General features: G+C 32.6%; 1 pseudogene; it reads left to right on the top strand.

Moving 5' to 3' along the window:
• Nucleotides 1–20,794: 20,794 nt before the first annotated feature.
• LOC107869670 lies at nt 20,795–21,948 on the top strand (annotated as a pseudogene).
• Nucleotides 21,949–24,847: the final 2,899 nt, after the last annotated feature.

Raw genomic sequence — 24,847 nt, 5'->3', positions numbered from 1 at the left:
CGTGATCTTCTTTGATTTAAGAAATATGGGGAGAAGGATCACTTTTCTCCTTTATTAATGGAAGAGTTGCTCGGGTTTGGGGCTTGGTTCAACCAATTCCTAATCCATTGCCAGCTTACTACTTTGTAAACTTGTTACCTGTAAGTACAAAACCAAGACCAAGCATAAAATACCAAAGAAATCTAAAAAGAAAAACAAAAGATAAAATAGTTTCCAAATTACAAGTCCTTAGAAATGGCACCGAAATGTTGATAACGAACACACAAGTGTATGTGGTCTGCTGAGTAATATAGTGGCCTTCAAGGAAGCTAAATATAGACCCCACAAGGTCTTGTTTTAATAACAATAACATTTTAGTTCACAAATTAGATTAAATTGATGCAAGAGTGACCAAAAGAGTGTTTTAAAGTTATAACTAAATGTAAAGTAAACTGTGCCTAAAGTAAAAGACTTGAGATAATCAATGGAGTAAAACCCAGGCTTAAAGCACTACGAACAATCATACTATGTTATTGAACTTCATTCGTTAACTCGCTTATCTTGGCTATTTATTCGCAGGGTTAATTGCATGATCATGGTCTCCCAACCTCTAATCATTTAGTTAACTTGGACATTACAAGTACATCGTAGAGCGGGGATGTAATAATCCAGTTAAGTTCTTTAATCTATCTTCCTACGTATAAATCAAATAAGACTTCTAGGTATATCCCTGTCCTAGACACTAATTCAAAATCCTTATTTCATAAAAGAATAAGAACCCTACTTTATTTATCCTCATGTTTTATCTCTCTATTCCCTCTCCTGAGATCACAAGATTGAAAATACATGTATTCTAAGGGTGATAAATCCTAAAAATGGTTAAAAAATAAACAAGCAACCAAATATGATAAGTGAATTAAATAGAATCAATTCAAAACAATTTTCTTCATGTTCTTGTCTTTAACCCCAGAAAGGGAGTTCTTAGCCACTCATAGTCATAATCATGATCCAAAAGGTTGAATTCATGTTATGAATTATTAAACAGCTAATTAAAGAATGTAAAAACCTAAAGTTATAAATTACTAACTTGATAAATTTTTTTTGAAAGGTTCCTTAGGAATGGACCAATTTTGCAAGTCCTATTCTACTTTAGAAATAATCTGAGTAGATATGAAAGATATATTAGAACTATTAGCAATATTATGATGTTTATCCATTAAGAGAAAAGATGTCCTAGGAAAAGAACTTACCTAATCATGGTATATACTATAAATAACTTGTAGCAATATCAATATTAGTCTATACTTAAGAGTCTAAGTCTCAGAGATCAAAGTAAGGGCTATCTTGAATTTTACTCAAAATTCTGCCAAGTCATCTTAGTGGTAGGAAAACCTTTTGGTGAGCCAACACTTAGCTACCAATTTTTTGGCTATGCCAACACCTGAAGCCGTATATTACTCTGCATCCTCATACTTTAGGCAGAATAACGATACCTCACACCCAAGCTTATATTTTCAGAGAAAAATACATCTAAGTATAGTCTAACAAGGATATTTAAAGGTTAAACAACAATAGTTATACCATAATTTAATCTAGTCCTTAGCCTAGACGTAAAGATTTAGCTACTCAAGCTAGTTTTTATCAACATGGCTCTGATACTATAAACGGGATCGGAGATGCAAAAAATAAAATAATTAACACAAGAAATATTACTCTTGAAGAGTGTAGAGGATTATATTGATGATGATGAGCACATGAGATCCATTTTGATTACACTAAATAATGCTTCACTAGAGATTACAATAAAAGATTACGAAACAGGAAGACTGAGAGAAAAAATTTTGAATGAAAAATTTGCTGATGCCTTCCAAGGATTAATCAAGATCCTTTTATAGAATGCAAAGGATGAGATTGGATGATATCTGGATAATGAAGAATCTTGTTTCTTCAATCTTATTGAAAGCCTCAAATTTTCTTATCCCTTTGTCTGAAAGTGGGTCCCTTGCTTTAGCAAAATTCTTTAAAGCAAGTTGTCCTTTGAGTCACGAGTGTCAGCCACTTTGAAAAGTAGAGTGTGTCTCTCACTGGTTCCATTATATATTTAATCAATAATAATTTTGTCTCTTTGAGTCTCTATTCTTACCCAATCGATAATTTCGACTCTTTGAGTCTCTATCTAAGGGACTAATTATTCTGGTTTTTAATAGCCTCAATTAGGATTAACCATAGAATGGATCCAGGTAAGATTGTTCTAAACCACGTGGTTTTATCATATCTCCATTGTCTTCACTCTGGGATGATGAAGCTTTATTCAACAATTTCATGATGGCCTCTTCATTAGGTTCATCATCAATTTCTGAGAGAGCTTTCTGGAGTCTCTTTTATAAATCACTTTTTGATGGTGACTTTTTGGTTGAAGTGCTTGGAGAGGATTTCATATGCTCTCTTGGTGTATTTTTTGGTGCAGGAGTCCATCCCCGGATGAAAATTTCTTTAGACAAGTATATTATCTTGTCAAATTTACGAACTACAAAGGTCCAGTTGATAATATAAGAAATCCTTTTTTGGATAAATATTTACACATTTTTATGTGTTCATATAAAGAGGAAATGCATTGGTCAATTTAAAATTGACTAAATTTTTCCAAAAATGTTTTGGGTAATATTTTCTAGTTCTGAGGGAGTTGTCGAAAACCACTAGTTTCGTTCATAATACAGAGGTTGTACCAGATGTCTAATATCATAATTTTCATACTCCTTATCCAAAGCTAGGATTGGATCCACCTGTAGAGAAATGTTAGTAAAGTTTCTTTGACCTTTTGAGCTAGGGAGGCTGAAGGTGCCACTGCTTCTGAATAACTTTCAGGAGTTTTCATTGCATAACTCTTTTTATTCTGTATTACGAAAAATCTTGGTTTTCCGAATGGAGAAATCAAACATGGTTCGGATTATTTTGTGAAGGGTTTCTTCATAGGATTTGAAGAAGAGGAGCTTGGTAATACTGGGAAAGGATTTATTGTGAGGGTAGGATTTATGGGTGGCAGTTTCCCTAAGACTGAGAACTTTTTTTGGTCATTCCATGATGGCCTGATGTTGAATGGGCTGGTGGATGGGCTTTTACTCTCCACCTCCTTATTTTGGACAAGATTCTTGTTTAGCATATGTCCGGTTGGCCTCATGTTTTTCCTGCAAAAATTCACGGGTTACAAAGTCTTGAAGATAGTTATTTTCTCCCTTGAAATATTCTATTTGGAAATCAAAACTAGATAATAGTGCTTGCCATCTAGAAAATATTTGTTTAGAAACTAAATTCTTAACATCCTTTTGGAGAATATCCTTAACGGATTTGTAATCCACTCTAAGCAGGAATTCCTTGTTAATCAAATCATCCTAAAATTTAGAAATACATAAAACAATAGAAAGGATTTCCATTTTTCTGGTACTATAATTTTTTTGAGTAAAGTTCCAGACTCCGGAGGTATAACAAACTAATTTTTCTACTGAGGCAGGAGCTTCTCTTTGCTTAAGAATTCCCCCATAACCGATGTCGGATACATCAGTTTCAACAATCATAAAATAGTCAGGATGAGGGATTCCAAGACAAGGTAAATCTTTAACCATATTTTTTACCTTTATAATAGCATTAGTATGTTCTTCCTTCCAATGAAGAGTATTCTTTTTTAACCTATCAAAAAGAGGTTTACAGACTTGTCTCACCTTTGGAATAAAGTCAGCAATGTAATTAAGGCTTCCTAAAAACCGTTGGAGTTGATTCTTGTCAGTGATGACATTAGGGAATTTGTCTGCAAACTCAATGGCTCAACAAATAGGTTTATAAGAACCTTGATACAAATCATGCCCAAGAAATCTTATTTTTGTTTGAAAGAGCTTCATTTTTCTGGCACTAACGACTAAGCCATTGTGCTCGACAATTTTAAAGAAAATGTTTAAGTGTTCAAAATGAGAATCTATGTCCTCGAAAAAGATTAAAACATCATCAATATAAACAATTGATCTATGACTGATGTGGTTAAAAATACTATTCATGATATTCTGAAATTCAGAAGGGGCGTTCTTTAACCAGAAAGGCATAACATTCCACTCAAATTGTCCAAATGGGACATTGAAGGCAGTGTTGTATTTATCCATTTTAGAAATCTGAATTTGCCAAAATCCTGACTTTATGTCAAACTTACTAGAAATATTAACTTTATAGGTACGTTTCAAAAGGTTCCTCTTATTAGGGATAGGATAACAAATCCATTTTAAAGCATTATTCAAGTGTTTGTAATTAATAACAAGTCCGGAGAGCCCCATTCTTTCTCCGCAGCATTGTTAACATAAAAGGATGAACAACTCCAAGGAGATTTTGAAGGGTGAATAATATTTTTTTTTAAAGTTTATCAATTTCCTTTTTACTAACTTCCATTAGTTCATGGTTCATTTGACTTGGCCTAGCTTTAGTGGAAATGGCCTTTTCATTAAACCCTTCTATGTAAGATAAATCAACAGTGTATGATTTTATTTCCCAAAATGTATTTGGAAAGTCTGAGCAAATTTATTTTTCAAAATTTTTTTGAAGATTAGCAATTTTGAAGATCATTTTGGGGTTTTTTAGAATTTGCTCAATTTTTGCATTTTTAATATCGATTTTTAGAAAACCAATTTGATTTTGTAAAAGATTTACTCTAAATACAGTATGTTTATGAAGAAATTGACTTTCTTTTAAAGTCATTGTTTTCATGAGAGGGAAAGCAAGTTCTACCCCTAAAACAGTGCTGCGAATATAAGTAAAATCTATTAGATAAGGTTTTAACTGGGCTGCAAAAGGTAATCGCAAAATTATTTCTTCTTTAATATCTTTTGTAATCACAAAATCATTAAAAAGGAAAATACCATTGTTGCAAATATGGGCTTTAGGCAGAGTGCAGTCAATACTGATTCTTTCTCCTGTAGCGCTATAGAGTATTGTAGTTCCTTTCTGGAGATATTTGGTGGGGAGAAGTCCTTTGACAATGCAGTTTTTGTCTGCACCACTATCGAAGAGAGCTATTTTGGTAAGGATTAGATTATCATTAATAACAATTTTAATCAAAATATGATTACTAGGAGGTTTAACCTGAGAGATAATATCAATACCTGGATCCCTTTTGTCAGGATCTCTTTCTTCATTATCTTTGATATCTTCAGTAGAATAGTTTTTGCTACCTGAAGTACCTTCTGTAGGTGGATTTACCCTTTTGAGAACTTGTTCTGTTAGGGCATCAATCTCAATTTTTTAAAGTCTAGTCTAGACTTCTCTAATTTCTGCTTTGAGAAGCTTGACTTTTCTTTGAAGATCACTAATAGAGGGTTCTCTTCTGGTGTCAAACCTTTGCATGATATTTTTCATGCTGAAAGGGGTAACTGTGGGTTTGTCCCTCTTTTGTTGAGTGACGAGCCTTTTTAATTCTAAAAGATACTTTTGTTTTGACTCATCATCTGTTATATGTTTGATGGTGGCAAACAAGGTTTCAATAGTATTTTCTGAAAGGGTGCTTACAGATTTTTTGCCACAATAGAAAAATGATCCTTTGCAATTGCATTCTATCTCACTATTTTCCGACTCAGATTTAGAACTATTTGCAACATTGATGAATTCTTCATCGTTGTATTCTCCTTCTTTCAAAGAATCGTCAGACTCAGATTGCTCTTCTTTGAGGATAGAGCATAACTTTTGTTTATTTTCATCGTTGATTCCTAGAAGATTTATCTTCTTCTTATTTTTCTTGTTTCATGGACATTGGTTGGATTTGTGACCCCTTTTTCCACAAGTCCAACATTCATCTTGAGAAGAGTCCTTGGATGAGGATTTTCTTCTTTTAAATCTCTTCTTGGATCTCTTCTCTTAGCCTTTTCTCCTTTTCCCAAAGGAGTATTTTCTTGAGACCTTCTTTTCTTTTCTTTTAGAAGAAGGTGGGATAAGCTTTGGAAAACCAAAGTCTTGACAGAAACTTCCAAGTTCTGAAAAAGATAATTTTGTTCTTTCTTAAGTTGTTCTTTTAACTTCAGATCGGTATAAAGTTCAAAAGTGACAATGGTAGTAATACTAGCAAGGTCGCCATAGGTTAGGTGTTCATAGGGTATCTTTCCTTTTCACCTATCTCTAATTTTAGTTCGAACCTTTTCAGCAAACAGAGGAGGGAGTCCACTCTTAAATCTGTCTTTCTAGAAATCATTATTGCAATATGTCCTAATCATGACCTTCTGGATGAACATATCTTTGTACCATTTAGAATCTCCTAACTTTTTACAATGGATATTATTGAGGATTTCAAGACTTCTATCTTGAAAAAGTATAGGTTCGCCAATAAAATGTTTGGCTATGCAATAGAGTAAAGTTGCAGTAGCATCCTCTACAAGCTCTATTGAAGTAGTATGAATCTCATTTTCAGTCTTTATGACTTCTTTGTAAGTAATTGCATCAAGAATCTTATTCTTTTCTTCTTCGAACAGATAATTTTCCCACCAATGTCTTAACATTCCAGTAAATCCCGTTATTAGCATGTGAGTAGAATGTTTATCCCCATTATTCCTGAGCTTATAGGCAGTAATACCAATCCCCATCTCATGGAGCTTATTATAGATTTGATGCTTAGCAAGACCATCAATGTTCTATTCAGTAATGCTTCCTCCATCATTAGAAGATGATGAAACGAAAACATTTTCCTCGAACTGCATATCCGGGAAAGAGGGCCTGGCATAAAAATTCTTTTTGTTATAATATTGACCTGTTTTGATGTAATGACTTTGTTCCTTAGATTCATTAATCATCCCAATTTTGTCGGTAACGAGTTTAATTCTAAAAGAACCAGGGTTTTCGGTAGGTTTACTACCGGAAGGTTTTACGATACCTTTTTCGGTAGGTTTACTACTGGAAGGTTTTGTGATAGGTTTTTCGGTGGGTTTACTACCGAAAAGTTTAAGTTTCATTAGCTGATCATTGATTTGTTATAAAATCTCTGGATCAGCAGAGATTTGGCTAGTGAGCTTAGGTAACTTATCTCTAGAAAATTTGGGGATCTTAAAAATGGGATTTGCCTCTATGTGAGGATTGTATTAGGAAGTACAAGGATTATCTCCCATCGAAGTAGAGACTTTGGAGGATTTTTCAATTTGTTTGGCAACAACGTATAACAACTGATTGGTATAGTTGTTTTTCTCAAGAACTCTATCAATATTGGCGGTAGTGATGAAGCTGGCATATTTACCCATGGCCTTTTTGAAAGGAGAAGCTTGAATAATACCATATCTATAAGGAATACTGACTCCTTCCAGGGGAGGAATTAAACTTTCTATAATAGCATTCTTAGTATGCCACTTATTAAATTTAGTTCTCCATGACATATTTTTCTTTCATAAGCAAGTTTTCATGATTATTTAAGATTTCTTCTTGCTATATTATAGCATTCACATTATTCTCATGTCCATGCATGATTTACATTATATTACTTACGATTTCAAGCATATGATTATGTTATGTATTATGTATCAGTTTTTAAGACTACTAAGATTATTTATCATGAATTGATCTCTGATTTGATCTCAGTCTATATAAGATTGACATGACACATTTTCCATGAAATTCATTAACTTTGAAGACTTTTCAATTTATGGCTTTCCAACATATTGATATTCAATACTTTCAACTTGTGTTAGAAGAATTCACATTCCTTTTAGATGATATAATTTATCATGATAGTTTCATTCTTTAGAGATGGTGGGTTATGAACACCCGATGATTTAGAATATCATGCTTTGCCAGTTGAACTCTTAGTTTTTTAATTTTTATGATTTAAAATGCTTTCACATATAGCTTATCTTTTAATTTCAAAATAAAAGTCTTGTTGAGGATTTGATTATATTTATTTACTCTCAACTGGGAGAAGTACTTAGCAATGAGGGTACATCGATTTAGATAATATAAGTCCTAAACTATGTGCCACCTTAAGTTAATGGGATCCTCGCGAGTTGAAAGTGTCTTCCATCCCCAGAAATGATTTAGGAATGAATTTATGCCAATCATGGTTTGCATATTTGACATGGTATATAACACCCTCCAACATGGTCATCGGTTAGATTACATATTGATCTCATTGTCTAGGTAAGTTACAAAACCCTTCTATAGTCTTAGACTCAATATTTGTAAATGATTCTCAGTTCAATTTACTTTTTTTTTAAACTATGACTTTCAAAATTATCAATGCATATTAGTATTTGTATATTTCATGTGGAGCCGCATTCTCAATACCTCTTAGAAATCATACAAAATATTTATGCTTCTAAAAATATCTTTTTTTAGAAATATTCTAGTACATAATTTAGAGATTTCACTATGACTCACAGCTTTATGTACAGACATGTTTAAAATAAATATTATACTAAATTGTTTACGTTCTCTATTTTAAAAAATGTTTTAAGTGTTTTCATGACTAGTGAATATCTTGTATACTTAGTACATTCAAAAGTACTGACTATATATGTAACGCCCCAAAAGTCTATCTCGAGACGTCACACAATGCTTAGGACCACAAGTGATCCCAAGCTAACCCATAAACTGGCATACTGTTAAGCAACTAATTAAATATGTTTACAATAACTAAATTTACTGTGTGGAAATATAAAAATGATGGAATCTATGAAAATACAATACTAGTACAACTTTTACATTTTGATAAGGTTTGAAATAAGGGACTGAAATTACATGACTGACTCTAACTGACGTCTATGAAGCCTCTACTATACTGACTATAGATAGTTGGGATGCGACTCCAACTAACACTAATCAATACATATGAGTAAGAAAGTAAATTATATAAATAACATCTAACTAAAGTCCCCAAAGTAGGAGGACTCATCATCAGCTGGTTGGAATCTGTAACTGTCTTAATATGGTATACGTGCTATAACTCGTACCTACGTTATGAGATAATGTAGCACATAGACATATATATGGATCAATACTTTGACGATGTAATGAGAATATGTGTGTGAAATGCATAAGTAAAACATCATCCCATCATCATAATTTGTAAAATAATGCATGCTAAATATAGATGACTCGCATAAGCTGTAATATTTGAAATACTGAAATCTAAAATCATGAATAGCAAATCACACTTTATAAATCTAGTGAGTCATAACATTTAGTTCTAAAAGTTATACTTGTATTCTCTCTTTTAATTCATACTATCTAAGTGTAGAAAGGACTCACTCTTAAATCTGAGAACTGAAAGTTGAAAACTGTAGCTAAAGTTTTTCTGCAAAGCATAATCTAAATAAATTTGTGAGCCTTTACACTTATTTTTTAAAGATAGCAACATTTTATGGATAGTTACTTTAAACAACTACCTAATTGTATAGTATACATAGACGATATACTATTATATACAAAGACCAAAGAAGAACATTTAAAATTATTAGAACAATTTACATATATAAAAGAAAAATTGGGAATAAGTTTAAGTGAAAAGAAAGCTAAAATTATGAAAAATCAGATAGAATTTTTAGGAATACAAATAGATAAAAGTGGAGTAAAAATGCAACAACATATAGTACAAAAAATAATAAATTCAAAAGAAGAATTAGATACAAAAAAGAAATTACAATCATTTTTAGGATTAGTAAACCAAGTAAGAGAATATATACCAAAATTAGCAGAAAATCTAAAGCCCTTACAGAAAAAAATTAAAAAAGGATGTATAATATAATTATAACGAAGAAGATAAAAAACAAGTTCAGAAAATAAAAATATTTTGTAAAGAATTACCAAAATTACAATTTCCAGATGAAAATAGAAAATTTATATATATAGTAGAAGCAGATGCTAGTGAATATGAAGAAGAAAAATTAGAACACCATTGTAGATACTACTCAGGTACGTTTAATCAAACAAAAATAAAATGAGAAATAAATAGAAAAGAATTATGCTCATTATATAACTGATTTTTTATAAAAGAAAGTCTCTGATATTTAAATTAATGAAAAAGAAAATCCATGGATTTGTTTCTATTAGAATTTTTGCGCTGATTTTCTTACCGAATTTAAGTTTTATTTTTCTTAGAAGAAAAATAAAGTAATATCATAATTACTTTTACTTTTCCTGAGATGAAAATGTAAAATTTTTACATATTTGGCTAACTTTTTTCTAACAGGAAAAATTTTGGAACTTTATAAATAAAAGGCCCTCCCTTCTCATACAATAATACAATAGCATCCACAATGTAGTCGTTTAAGAGTTTTGGTTCGAAGTGATTTTCTCTCTCATTAGTTTTTGTATTTTTTAAATATTAGATTTTATAATATCTAGGCCAACTGGCCAAAACATATAATAATTTTATACTTTTTTAGTATTCTTTTCTTTATCGTTTGATTTATCATCTTATAGTTTGCAACTAATAGCTTCCGCATGACGTCCTCTCGATTTCAAACCCAACAATTGGTATCAGAGTTTACGGTTTAAAGATCTAGTGGTTTAATAAAATGAGGTTGAAGACAATTCCAAGGTGGTTTTAGTCAATTTGTAATCAATTGGATGATAATGAATGTTTTTTTTTCAACTATATGTGGAAAACAAGTTTCAACCATATTTTCAACATTCATGTTGCTACATCTTTAAAAATAAAAATAAAATATTAATTTTTAACCTATTTTTAATCATAATATTTTAAACTTCATTTTTAACTATGGCAAGCAGCAGTTATAAAGATTATATCAAGAAGTTCATGCATGTGATGTGAAGAAGGCGGATCAAGAGAAGAAGATTAAGCTAAAAAGGAGAGATTTGTTAGGGGTTTTTCTATGATTTTCTATTCTTCTTAGAAGGAAAATAAAATTAATATCATAATTACTTTTACTTTTCCTGAAAAGAAAATATAAGACTTTTCCATACTTGTGCGCGGATTTAATAGGTATAATAGATTTAATAGGTTTAGGTATAATAGATTTAATAGGTTTCTAGTGAATCTATTTTTATTAGTGCGTGGATTTTTTGTTTCAATATCTTTTAATAATTTTCTTTTTTCGTAAGATATATTCATTAATTATTTTATCCTGTAGTAATTGCAGAGTTACAAATTCTTGTATAATAATTTATCCTATCTGTGCTATAATGTATATCTAATTTTATTTATTATCTTGTGTTGTTCTTCTCGTAGTGAGTTTTTTAAATTATATAAACTATCACATGTACTTTTATCTAAATTTTCTAAGGTTTTTTCTATCCATGTTAATTTTTCTTTTAGGTCTTCCATTATTTTCTTAATTCGGTTTCTATAATTAATTTCATTATTTAGATTTTCTTGATTTTCTCTAGTTTGTCTAATATATTCTAACATTAATTTGAATAATATCCTTCTGGGTAAATTTCTTCGTATAACTGTTCTAGACACTTTATAGTTTCAATTTCGTAGTCTATTACTTTTTCTAATATTAGTTTCTTAATATCTATAATTTCTATGTTTTTAAGTATATATAATATTAAAACTTTAAGATAATCTAAATTATCTATTTTTAAAATTGTTTTGTAGCTGTTTGTTTTAGTCTTAGTAGTTTTTGCATATTTTTATTAAGAAATTTTATATCTTTGTTTTCCATGTATTTATCTATATTTATTTTTATCTGTTTTTCTAGTAACTGCGTATTTTTTATATCTTTTTCTAAAAATCTTATATAACTTATCATCGTAAATATTTGTAAGAGTAGTTAGGTAGATATGGTATATAACTTACTCTAGTCATATAATATTCACCAAAAGCTTTTTCTAATATGATTTTTCTTATATCTGCTACTTTTATATTTCTAAGTGCATACAAAATAAGTATCTTGAATTTATCTACCATCACATCAGATATATTATCATTCATTTTTCATAAATTTGCTTTTTTCAAAATATTCCCTTCAACCATGTACATAAAATATAGTCATCTTAGCTTACTATATACTAGATTATTCTTAAATAATATGTTCTTCCGTCACTATTAACATGGTAATCCGGATACTTTTTCCCTTAAACAGCGCCTCTACTCTGGTTACTCCCCGCCACGGCTTCTTGCCTCATTGGTTTCACCTTTAGGATGGCATAGTTCTTAGGGATATTTCTCCGTTTCCTCTTTGTTAATAAACTTCTTAACATATTATTCTTCGAATAATTCTACTATAAAGTAACTAATATGAATTTATTTTATCATATCATGATTGTTGGGAATTATGAAATTAGCTATTCATAATTATAAATAGATATACCTGTTCCGGTAGCTTTGATGTTTCTGAGTTTTGTTGTTCCATAGCTTTTTCCATTGGAGTATGTTTATCTAATTAACTGAGTAATATTTTTTTTTTGTGGAATGGAGAGAGAGATTTGCTTCAACGCATGAAGGCTTGCCTTTGCAAAGCCTTCTGCCTCTGATATATATAGAATGAACTTTACAATTTTTACATACTAATTCTTCACACGTTTTTTACAATTCTTAAACTTAAGACTAAAAAGTCAAAAAGGTAGGGCTATAGACTAGTCTACCCTAAAAAGATAAGATAAGAAAAAGTTAAAATTTACATTAATGATTTACATTATTTTGTCGTAAGAATATCTTCCGCTTGTTGTCGTATCTGCTCCATTATTGCTCTGTATCTGCTCTATTATTGCTCTGTATCTTGTATTTCCAGCTGGCATTTTATCTTCTTTATTCTAGATGTACCTCTGGAATAATATTATCTTCTCCATTGCACCTCGAACATTGGTGGTCTGGATATTTATGTCCAATTATTTTACAGTATCTTGTTAGCAATCCGTCTGAAATAAATCCCTTTTTTATTGCTCTTGCGGTAGATTGTTTTTCTGGGTTAAGTAGCGTCAGTATCCATTGTCTTACGTCTTCCATATCTGCTTGTCTTAGTTCTTTCGAATTTGAATATATCATCTGGTGATCTCTTGAATAGTAGCTCCATATTGGATTTCCGTTAGCGTAGTTATTTGCTAGTTCTTGTATGATCGTAGCTAGTCCAATAAGTCTTTTATTTGCATAAAAATCTGGTATCTCGATTCTAGGTATCTCCGGTTGTTGCGATATATCTTCTGGTATAATCATATCTCTTGTCAGTCCTATCTTTACAACTTGTATTACTGGTTTTATCTCATCATATAATATCTCTGCTGGTACAGTATAACATTTTATATAAAATAAATTTCCTTTTGTTATTCTTTTATAGGTAGTGAATATCTTGTATAATTCCTCCATGGCTGTTAACTCTTCTCCGTCTTGGGTGTATATGGTATTTAGTAGTCCATAGTCAAAACAGGTTTTAACTAGGCTTGGGTTAGTTTTGGGTAGTGCTATCAGTTTATTGTATCCTTGTAATTTTTGGGTTATATAATTGGTATTTGGTTCTTTGATATCTGTAGCTCTGGGGTTATGATTTAGAAAGGTTTGGACTCTGTATATATTGTCTATGTATTTTTGGGCTGTGTAGTTGTATATTTTCTTGTCTTGGTTTAGGCTATCTCGGTATGTGTTAACTTGTGGGGGTATGAATAAATGGTCTTTTTGTGTTTTAGGGGTAAATGGTTTTTCAAATATTTTGTTCATATTTACATTCTGGTATCTTGGCTTATTAACTCCTTTGCTTGTACCTGCAGAAGTAGATTGATAAATGTTATGGGTTTTATGGAGTGTCCCAACGTCTCCTTCTAGCTCTGGATTCTTTATGTCTTCCGATCGATATAGCTCTGCACACTGCTGAGTTAGCTGATTTGTAGCTATAGACTTCAGTTTATCTTCATTAGTCTTTAGCTTTTCTATCTCATTTCCCATACTGTCCACTTTCATAGAAAGCGTAGTTAGGGTGTTAAGTATTTTTTCTAGAGTATCTTCCTCTACTATATCAGTCTGTGTAGCTTTGTCTTGATATGTAATCTGCAATAACATTTTTGTTAGTACTGATCACTTCAATTGTAAATGTGAAATTTAATATATTTAAAACTAGTCTCCGAATTTCTTTTGTTGTAACTGAATTTTGTATTTTCTTTGTTAGCCACCAACGTACCTGTGTATTATCTGTTCGTACAATAAATTTGTTATATACAATATATGGCTCAAATGCTAATAAACACTTATATAATGAACATAATTCTTTTCTATTTATTTCCCATTTTATTTCTGTCTCGTTGAACATACCTGAGTAGTATCTACAATGATGTTCTATTTTTTCTGCTTCATATCGATATTTAAGTACTCCTCCGTAACTATATTCACTTGCATCTGCTTCTACTATATATATAAATTTTCTATTTTCATCTGGAAATTGTAATTTAGGTAATTCTCTACAAAATAATTTTATTTTTTGAACTTGTTTTTTATCTTTTTCATCATAGTTATATTCTATATCCTTTTTTAATTTTTTCTGTAGTGGTTTTAGGGCTTCTGCTAATTTTGGAATATATTCTCTTACTTGGTTTACTAATCCTAAAAATGATTGTAATTTCTTTTTTGTATCTAATTCTTCTTTCGAATTTATTATTTTTTGTACTATATGTTGTTGCATTTTTACTCCACTTTTATCTATTTGTATTCCTAAAAATTCTATCTGGTTTTTCATAATTTCAGCTTTCTTTTTGCTTAGACTTATTCCTGATTTTTCTATTATATCTGTGAACTGTTCTAATAATTTTAAATGTTCTTCTTTGGTTTTTGTATATAGTAATATATCATCTATGTATACTATACAATTAGATAATTGTTTAAAATAATTATCCATAAAATGTTGATATCTACCTGGTGCATTTTTATATCCAAAGGGTAACACGTTCCATTCATAAAATCCTTGTGGTACCGTAAATGCGGTTAATTCTTTAGATTCTTCTTCTAGCTTTAGGTGGTAAAATCCTGATTTACAATCAAATTTGCTAAAATAATTATATCCTTGGATTTGTCTTATTTTTAATATCTTGTTTGGTATCGGATAATTATATGTCATAGTTTTTGCATTTAAATTTCTATAGTCAATGAACAGGAATTATTTTGGAACTCTACAAATAGAAGACTCTCTTTTCTCATACAATAACACAATAACATCCACAATATACTTGTTTAAGAGTTTTGGTTAGGGAGAGATTTTCCCTCTTATTAGTTTGTGTTTTTTTTAAATATTAGGTTTTATAATAGCTAAGACAATTGGCCAAAAAATATAATAATTTTATACCTTTTTCGTATTATTTTCTTTGTTGTCTGATTTATTATCTCATAGTTTGCAACTAATAGCTTCCACATGACGCCCTCTCGATTTCAAACTCAACAGTTTCTTGGAATTATCTTGGACTAGAAATAATTCTAGAAGTTTTGCATTATATGTAGAGCTACCAAAATGGACTTGGTCCGTGATGCTGGCTCAACCCAACCCTTTAATTGCATTTCGTTGAGTTAATTTTTTAGCCCATTTAGGAACGAAGTTTATAAGTTTAGCCTAACTTGGCCCGTTGGCTTCAGAGACCTAACCCATCAACCTTATAGTCCAGTCCACGGGTCGGGACTTTAAAAAAAATTATTAAATATTTTTAAGCTGACCATTTATTTGTTAGTAATTTGAATTTTGTCAATCTTTTCTAACTAGCTACTTATTTTTTATCCATCCTTTAGTTGATACTAATTTTTTGAAAGTTCTTAGTGTGTATTTGAAAGGGCTATCAAGCTCCTTTTAGTTGTGAACTTCAGAAAGTTAATTTTACTCATGATTGTTTAGTACTTGTTGCCTTTGCTTAATGCATCATTCTATTCTTCAAATTTAGATTCTCTTTTATATGATCCTACTATTTTTATGTAGATACTTTTTGTATACATATATTTATTTATCTTAATCATATTAGAATTTTCTCATGATATTTTAAGCTAATCATCCTTTCCCTACTTATTACCGGAAATGTCACGAGCCAATGACAACTAAAAGTATTAGTAAGATGTCTATAACATGCTAAAAACTATTAGGTGACATATTAAAGTGAAAACATAAAAGTAGGTGATTATCTAGTACTTACAATATTTTCGTTTATCATATTTCAGGTTACTTTTACTATTTTGAAGGGTCAACCACGATTATATAGTAATGGATTATTGAATTTATATGCCGACTTAGATCTTTCTTCATATCCAATGGATTTAATACAAGTTATTACGCATTAAATTGTAGGTTCAATAATCTATATTAACTCTCCCAAGATGAGTAATATCTGATTGGAATAATGTAACCAGGGTTTAATTTTCACCTGGCTTAAACTAACAGTATACTCTCCATCTGAGTTAGGTCTGTAAAATTTTATGGAGTAAATAATTGTGAGACCCCGTAAAACTTTGATGATTTTATTTTTTATCCTTCCACATGCGTAATGTCAAATTTTGACTTGAATTATGTTTAGGAATATTAAAAGGGTGTTTTGAAAAAGTTTCAGATTTTTCAAAAGGGGTTTGGGGTCATTTTGGGACCCCGAGGCAGTAAGGGTCCGCGATAAGGATACATCAGGGAGGTTAATCTCTGCAATATTGACATGGGATAGAGTCCAACCTTTACTTATTGGTGTGCCACACAGTTGTTTTAAATTCATCCAGTTTTTATTTTTTCACTTGGGGTAAGGGATTTTTTATTTTTTTACTCCTATACGATCTTACAACATAAAATAACCTCATTCCCTTTAGTTTTCAAAGATCAAATCATTCTCTTTCTCTCCTCAAACTCAAAACCCAAGAACATCAAGGGTTTTATAACGAATTCATCATTCGGGCTTCAAACTTCGAATTATTTTCAATTTTATGTGTATTTTAGGCACGTTTCTCTTTTCCTAAATTTAATTTTATATTGTGTCATTAATTGAATGAATTTTTATGTCATTTAATTATGGGTTTTGAATTGAGTTGAGGGATTTCGGTTGATACTGATTGAGTTACTTGTCTCATGTTTTAAATTGATTATTCATGCTTTTAATTGATGTTTTTAGGACTAATTATTGCATTTTTTAAATGATTGGAATGGGGTACATGGGTTCCCCAAATTTGATGAATTTTGACTTGGAATTGGCGTTAACCTCAACCCACTTTAAAACTTGATTTTAAATATGGATAATTGCATGGGTTAACTTGTTTTGAACCCATTGTATTTCATTAAAGAATAAATGAATTTGAATATGGTATTGGATGGCCTTGGTTTTGAATTTTAGACTAAACTTGAGAGTCCAATTTGGATGTGTGAATTGGTTTGGCATAATTAATTTAGCTTGCAAACATATTAGTATGACGATACCAAGTGGTTAACGCCTTAAATGACTCATGAATTAATGGATTGATTTATGTGTAAATTATTTTAATTTGGGCTTAAAGAAAATTGTATAGCTCATCGTGTAAGTGTAAGTTCTGGCAGAGAGGAGGGGAGGGGAGGAGGAGAAGGGGGGCGAACATTGAAATTAACATTTACCGGTGTTGGGGGTCTATATGACCGCATGCTTGGTGCACACCTGATATATATATTTTGGGATGACTGTAACCTTGGTAGCTTTAGTTTTTCCTTGATTTTTTGTCAGTTTGTGTAGCTAACACACACTATGGCCCTTTCAGTAGGGGGAGCTGAACCTATATAGTCCATGGGTGTCTTTAGCAAGGATTGAGCTACACGGTTTAGATTAAATATTTAAACTCTCATGTTCATGACCCTATCCCTAACCCGACATCCTATTTATATATATGTATATGAATGTGGTGCGTATGATTTATGACTAGATTTTGTTACTTGCATTATTTTATCCTTATTTCTTAGTTATATGCCAGTGCTTATCCCTCTTATTGTACCTATACACTACATCATTTCATGATGTAGGTTTTAAAGGATTTTCTATTGCTTTTGTCCAATGTTAGGTGGTTGAGCACGTTTATTGAGTTGCTGTGGAGTGGTGAGATTCCATCCTTCGGAAGGCCTTGTCATTTCAGTATTCTTTCTTATTATCATACTACTTTTGGATTCTTTTTTATCATAGTCGGGGGCATGTCCCGACTTAGTTGCTATTCTAGTTTAGAGGCTATTGTGGACAAGTATGGGTTAGATTGTTGGTTTTGACTCTTAGAACTTTCAGTTGACTTATTTATCTTTTATTACTATATTGATTAGCTTCAACATTATTTTTATGATTATTAGTCCCTTGTGGTTAGGCTAAGGGGGTGGTCTTCGGTTCATGGTGGGTTTGAGATACCCTTCACAACTAGGCTCTGATTCAGGTCTACACAATAATCGATCATTATATATGTGTATTTCATGAGTAGTTCTACAATCTCATCGATTGACTATTTGAGATGCAAGAATACATATATGTATATGACGAATTTGAATTTAATTATTCAATATTTATATGACTGGTTTGATGATCGTTGTAATGTGTTTCAATCTCAGATTCAATATGTCTTATTTTACCTCTTTTACCACTATTTTTGGTCAAAATAAACTTGAGTGTCATAATTTTATTGAGAAAGATTCTTCTTCTAAATAGAAAAGTGCAAATAAGAATAAAATGACTTACAATGCCAAGAAAGCTATAGATCCATCTGGCAGCATGAAAAAGTCTAACTACAAGTGTTTTCATTGCAAAATGTCAAGCTATTTGAAGACACATTGTCCAGTTTTCCAAGCCAGGCAGAAAAACAAGCTGACTTCACTTTCACTTATCCCTGAAATATGTTTAGAGGCTATTTGTACCATATATTGGTATGCAGATTTAATAGCCACTGATCACATCTACACTACTTTGCAGGGGTTTGAAGAAAAAAACAAGCTGGATAGAGGTGAAGTTAGTGTTTTTCAAGTTGATGGTTTAGCAGCTCCAGCTTTAGCATTAGAAAATATTAGTATTTATTTTGCTAGTGGTAGAGTTTTAATTTTAAAAGATGCATTATATGAACTTGCAGTTATAAGAAATTTAATTTCAGTTTCTAAAGCTGATGCAACCCAGACTGGTGCCTTGGCGTAATGAGCATCCCAAGTCCACCTAGGATCAGGGACCACCCCTTTAACCTAACCCAAACACTTTATACAACCTTAGATGAGCTGAATTTCGAGCATATAACAAGATTGCACAATGCTCTCATAAAGACTTTGGGATAGGGTCAAAACCATGACCGACCCAACCAAGTTCGCCCATACCAAAACCAACCATCCATACCATACCAACCAAAGAGAATATCAAAACATAATATGAAAGTCAAACCCAAAATTTAATACGATGGAATAGTGAGAAATTATGTCTGATGATTTCAGTGTCCCAGCTTATTCCAATGCAAAGGCTCACACCAATACCGATCCTGCCCACTCCAACCCCCAGAAGTACCTCAAAGCCTCTATCCAAAAAGAATACAAATATCCGATTGGGATGTGCCCCCACCTATGGTCAAAACCAATATCCAGAAAGAAAATAAAAAGTCTAAGAATGTCCAACATAAACTGATGCCTTCTAAAAGGATGGAAGGTCATCACTTCAGTCCAATAAGCTATCCCTGAATCAACTACTATGAAGGAGGAGTCAAACGTTTAGTTCCTGCATAGCATGGGTATAAAACCACCAGTAGACGGTATAGATGGTGAACACTAGTATGAATCTTGGGATAAGGATAAAGTAATGTCATTTATCAAAACTAAGTGAAAACCATCCAATGCAAACAACCATACATATATATATATATATATGATTATTTTATATATATATATATATATATATAAAAGTGCTGGGAAAAGGGACCGCGTTTAGCATGCCATTTGAAAATCTTAACCTGGGTTGTGTAGCTTAGCCGTCCTACCACCTACTAACCATATGGGTTCAGCTCTCCCTGCTAAAAGGGCCCCAATGTATGTAGCCGTTCAAACAGGTAATAACCCTCGGATGACTAGTATATCCCTCTAATATAACATTATACTCACACGTAGACATCGAAGACCTCTCATATCGACAAATATGAGTTTCTGGTTTTGATCCCCGTAGGATCTCCACCTTTCACGGCTTAGCTTACACTTTCTGCAAATAATTCCCAATTTAATCCAAGTCCAAAAAATCCAATTATCCATTTATTAACCAAGGCTATTTGATAAACCAGTGGTATCGTCATACCATAATACTTGCAAGAATTATCCGTAGCCAAACCATTTAGATTAAGGGGACTCTCGGTGACTTTTTCATTTACCATATTAACATCTTAGGAGACTACCATGTTCTCCACAAGCATTACTAATTAGCCATTAATCTTTGTAAACCATTGAAAACGTTTAAGGTTTCATATATAAGTTGAAAACAAGTAAGAGTTCCATTAACATAAGTCAATGCAATGAACATATCTTTATAAGCATTTTAGCAAACACCTTGGGGGCATAATATAACCAAAACCAAATTTCATTACCATTAAACCGTTACCATGCAATTCCACTATACAAAACCACCATTGATGTATAGAAAGCATAATTAAAACCATAAGAAATCATAACCAAGCCTTTAACATCTAGACCCCCAAATCAATGATTGAAAACCAAACCATGCAAGAGTAAAAACCATAAAATCAACCATATAACCATGTCCTTAATTGAAATTACAAGTAGGGAAGAGAATCATGCCTTAAACTAAGAAGATTGATGGAAAGAATTCACCAAAACAAGCCCCCAAAGTAATTCCTAGTTGAAACCCTAAATCTTTGCCCCAAAAGCTCTTGAGATAGAGACACAGTCACCCAATTTTCTCAACAGTCATCTCTTACAGCTTGAAGGAGGGTAAAATGTCTCACAGGAAGTTTGAGCATTCAAGACACGGTTCTTTGGGATTTCTCTCTAGGAAGCATGCTGCCAAACACAGGGGAAAGGTGAAGGCATTCCCAAAGGATGACCCAAGCAAGCCTTGCAAGCTCACTACCTTCCTGGGGTACAAGGCTGGGATGACTCACATTGTCAGAGAAGTTGAAAAACCTGGATCAAAACTCCACAAGAAAGAGACATGTGAAGCTGTTACCATCATTGAAACACCTCCAATGGTGATTATTGGTGTTGTCATCTATGTGAAGACACCTCGTGGTCTTCATTACCTGAACACAGTTTGGGCTCAACCTCTCAGTGAAGACGTTAAGAGGAGTTTCTATAAGAACTAGTGCAAGTCCAAAAAGAAGGCTTTCCTGAAATACTCCAAGAAATATGAAACTGATGAATGGAAAAAAGATATTGAGGCCCAGTTGGAGAAATTGAAGAAGTATTCTTGTGTCATCCATGTGTTGGCTCACACTTATATAAGAAAGATGAAGGGTGATAGAGATCCAGGTGAATGGTGGGAAAATTACTCAAAAGGTTGACTTTGCATATGGTTTCTTCGAGAAGCAGGTTCCAGTTGATGCTGTTTTCCAAAAGGATGAAATGATTGATATCATTGGTGTTTATGAAGTTATTGTTACTCGTTGGGGTGTGACACATCTTCCTCTTAAGACCCACAGGGGTTTACGTAAGGTTACTTGTATTGGTGCCTGGCATCCTGCTAGAGTTTCATTCACAGTGGCCCGTTCTGGTCAAAATGGATACCATTACTGAACTGAGATAAACAAAAAGGTTTACAAACTTGGAAAGAATAGACAAGAGTCCCATGCTACCCTAACCGAGTTAGATAGGATTGAGAAGAACATAACTCCAATGAGTGGATTTCCCCATTATGGTGTGGTGAAGGATGATTACCTGTTGATCAAGGGGTGCTGTGTTGGCCCTAAGAAGTGGGTTGTAACCCTTTGTCAATCCCTGTTCAACTAAACCTCTCGTGTTGCTCTTGAAGAGATTAAGCTGAAGTTCATCGACACATCCTCAAAGTTCGGACATGGTCGCTTCCAGACCACCGAAGAGAAGCAGAAATTCTATGGATGTGTGAAGGCTTAAATATTTCATCATTCACTTTGTTGGGTAGAACAAAAGTTTTAAGCATATTTATTATTGCTGTTAATTTTTATTTTTGTGAGGTGTTTTCGAAGACAATTTGGCATTTAATGCTTTCTGGATGAGAACATTCATAATGCTAAAGTTTTGTTATTGCGGTGCCAAAAAAAGCTCTTGAGAGAATTATGATATATTTTGAAAGAGATTCTAAGTAGTTAAGAATAAAATAATTGAGTAAATAACCTCCTAAGTGCATTAGAAGTTGTGGTCTTTATTAGGGTAAGTAAGGAAATGTCCAGAATACCCCACATAAATCCCACAAAAATCCAATACAAGGTCATGACTATCCTCCTTACGAGTCCTAACCTAACTTACGGTTGATACCCACCCAATCGTAACCTATCCTAAACCATGGATTAGACACTGTCCAACATACTTCTAATCTATCCAAGTTGTAATTTCTAACTTCGATTCGTACCCATGATCTGTATCCCTAGCAAAATGTAACACCAGGAGGTTCAAACACTGACCACCTTATGAGTCACCTATGCAACTTATACCCATACCTTATGACTCATACCCTCAAGTTGTATCCATTCCAGTGTCCAAGACCATTCCACCAACTAACACTGGTCAGCTTATGACAGGTCTTCACCACTCGTACCCCAGTTAACGACTCGTACCATGATTTATAATGGGTTCAAAGAATAAGATTCCTATAAATTTCTAAGGGTCCAAACTTGGGATGCGATAGTCTCCCCCACTAGGAAAATTTGTCACTGAATGACGAATAAGGTAAGGGTAACCACACATAGAGTCATTTGTATTATCATACATCCCTTTAACAAATTTTGAAAACAAAGAGGCAAAGATGTTAATTTTTCCTTTAATAAACTCAGAAAATAAAAATATGTTCAAGAACACATACCTTCTACATGAATATCTGGAGAAGAAAACAAGAGCGGATACTTGGACTTCATGTCCTCTTCCTCGTCCCACATGGTCTCTTCCACCCTGTGGTTCTACCATAGAACCTTAACCAGAGCTCCATCCTTGGTTCACAACTGTCAAACTTGCCTATCCAATATGTAAACTGGGACCTCTTCATAAGACGGAGAATTTGAGATATCCAACCCTTACAAAGGCACAATCAAAGATGAATCACCTACGCATGTAATACCTCAAACTTTTTTTAAGTTAAATCTAGTCTCAAAAAGAGTTAGTGACAACTTATTAAATAATTAATATTTAAATAAGATAGAATTTCCCAATTTTGATTTTTTATTATGTGGGAAATTGAATTATCTTTCCAAAGATACTAATTTTTTTCAAATCCAGTATCAGAATAAAAAGTTATGGACGTTTTATAGAGAATTATCGAAACCACCCAAAATCGATGGTCAAGCGATAGACCATCAAGATAGCGCGGATCATCGACCAAGCCATTGCAACTATGAAAGTAAACTCATCTACAGGCAAAGTGCGATGGTCATGACCAATGAAAAGTTGCCCAAATTATCACAGATGAGGCTAAAAGTTCAAGTTCTGGCAAAGTACGACGGTCAGGATCGACGGACCATCGTCCAAACCATCGCCACTTCTGATCAGAAATTTTAAGACATTTTTAAAAGGGTATTTGGGTCTTTTTCTCCCGTTTTGACCCCTAATTATACCAGACTAGAGCTCACAACTTCATTATTCATATATAACACCAAATTAGGGTTTCTCTCAAAGATCAACCCCCAAGAATAAAAAACCCTAGGTGTCTAATCCCAAGTCAAGAATTCAATCTTTTCTTCATTAATCTTCAAGAAATCATTCACCCAGGTATGTCATGTGTTGTTTTATGGGTTCCTTTCACCCATGAAGCTCAAGAAACCCTATTTGAATTATAAACTTTGGATTTAATGGTATGAATTGAATTATATCCATGTTTATGTTGTTTTTTGATCTCCAAGTTGAAGTCTTTAATGACTATTCTAAAAATATGTTAGTATGTGGTTGAAATTCTTGCATTGGAAGTGTAAAATTGTTGCCATGATGTATTATTTCAATATTCATGCCTAAGCCTAAAGATATTCATGCAAGGTGTTTGATAAAAAGCCTAAAAGAATAGGAATTATGCCTTACGATTCATTTGTGACCAAAATTGATGAATCCATGTTTCTCCCTTATGTTTGATATGACTCCTACATTATTTTTATGCTTTGTATTGGACTAACGTAATGCTCATGAGATTAGGCTTATGAAATTATGATATGTTTATATGCATTCCTATTTATGTGTAAACTTATAGTATGTGAATACTTCATGAAAATCCCCAATGGTTGTAATATTAATTGTTGACTATGGCCATATGTCAAGAAGTGTCATGTCTTGTCAGTTTTATGCTATCGAGTCCTGGGGGTACTTGTACCCAAAAATTTAGCTGTGTGCCTAGAGCCAGTGTCAGTTTTTACAATACCCTCAGTCAAGCCATGTTCAGTAGAATTCAGTCAGTCTCATGACTTAGGAAAACTCAGTAATCTCAGTAATCTTAGTCATCTTAGTAACCTCAGTCAGTTATTAGATCTCAGTAATATTTTGTCAGTCAATGAAACTCAGTGAACTCAGTCCAGTCAGTTCAGTATAATTAATTCAGTGTCTAAGAAGATGGGAGTAGGATTCAGTACTGAGTGAGCCCAAGGATAGGAACTCACCTGCGAGTAGAGAGTGTGATTAGTAGAAGCAATCCTTACACTCAAGAACTATGTAGCCAGCATAGGTTGAGACATTAAACCTACTAGATAAGGGTAGATGAGGTGGCTTAACTTATTATATGAGGGTCCCACCGTTCTCCTTAGAGTACTTGTTAGATGAGAGATCACTCATAGCTTGTCCTTATCGGTGGCATGGTATTGATACCCTTCTAATTGGGGTTACAG

Source organism: Capsicum annuum, chromosome 4 (genome assembly GCF_002878395.1).
Source record: "Capsicum annuum cultivar UCD-10X-F1 chromosome 4, UCD10Xv1.1, whole genome shotgun sequence".
Classification (NCBI taxonomy): Eukaryota; Viridiplantae; Streptophyta; class Magnoliopsida; order Solanales; family Solanaceae; genus Capsicum; species Capsicum annuum.
Note: the sequence above shows the minus strand (reverse complement) of the source record. Positions and strands in the feature narration are given on the sequence as shown.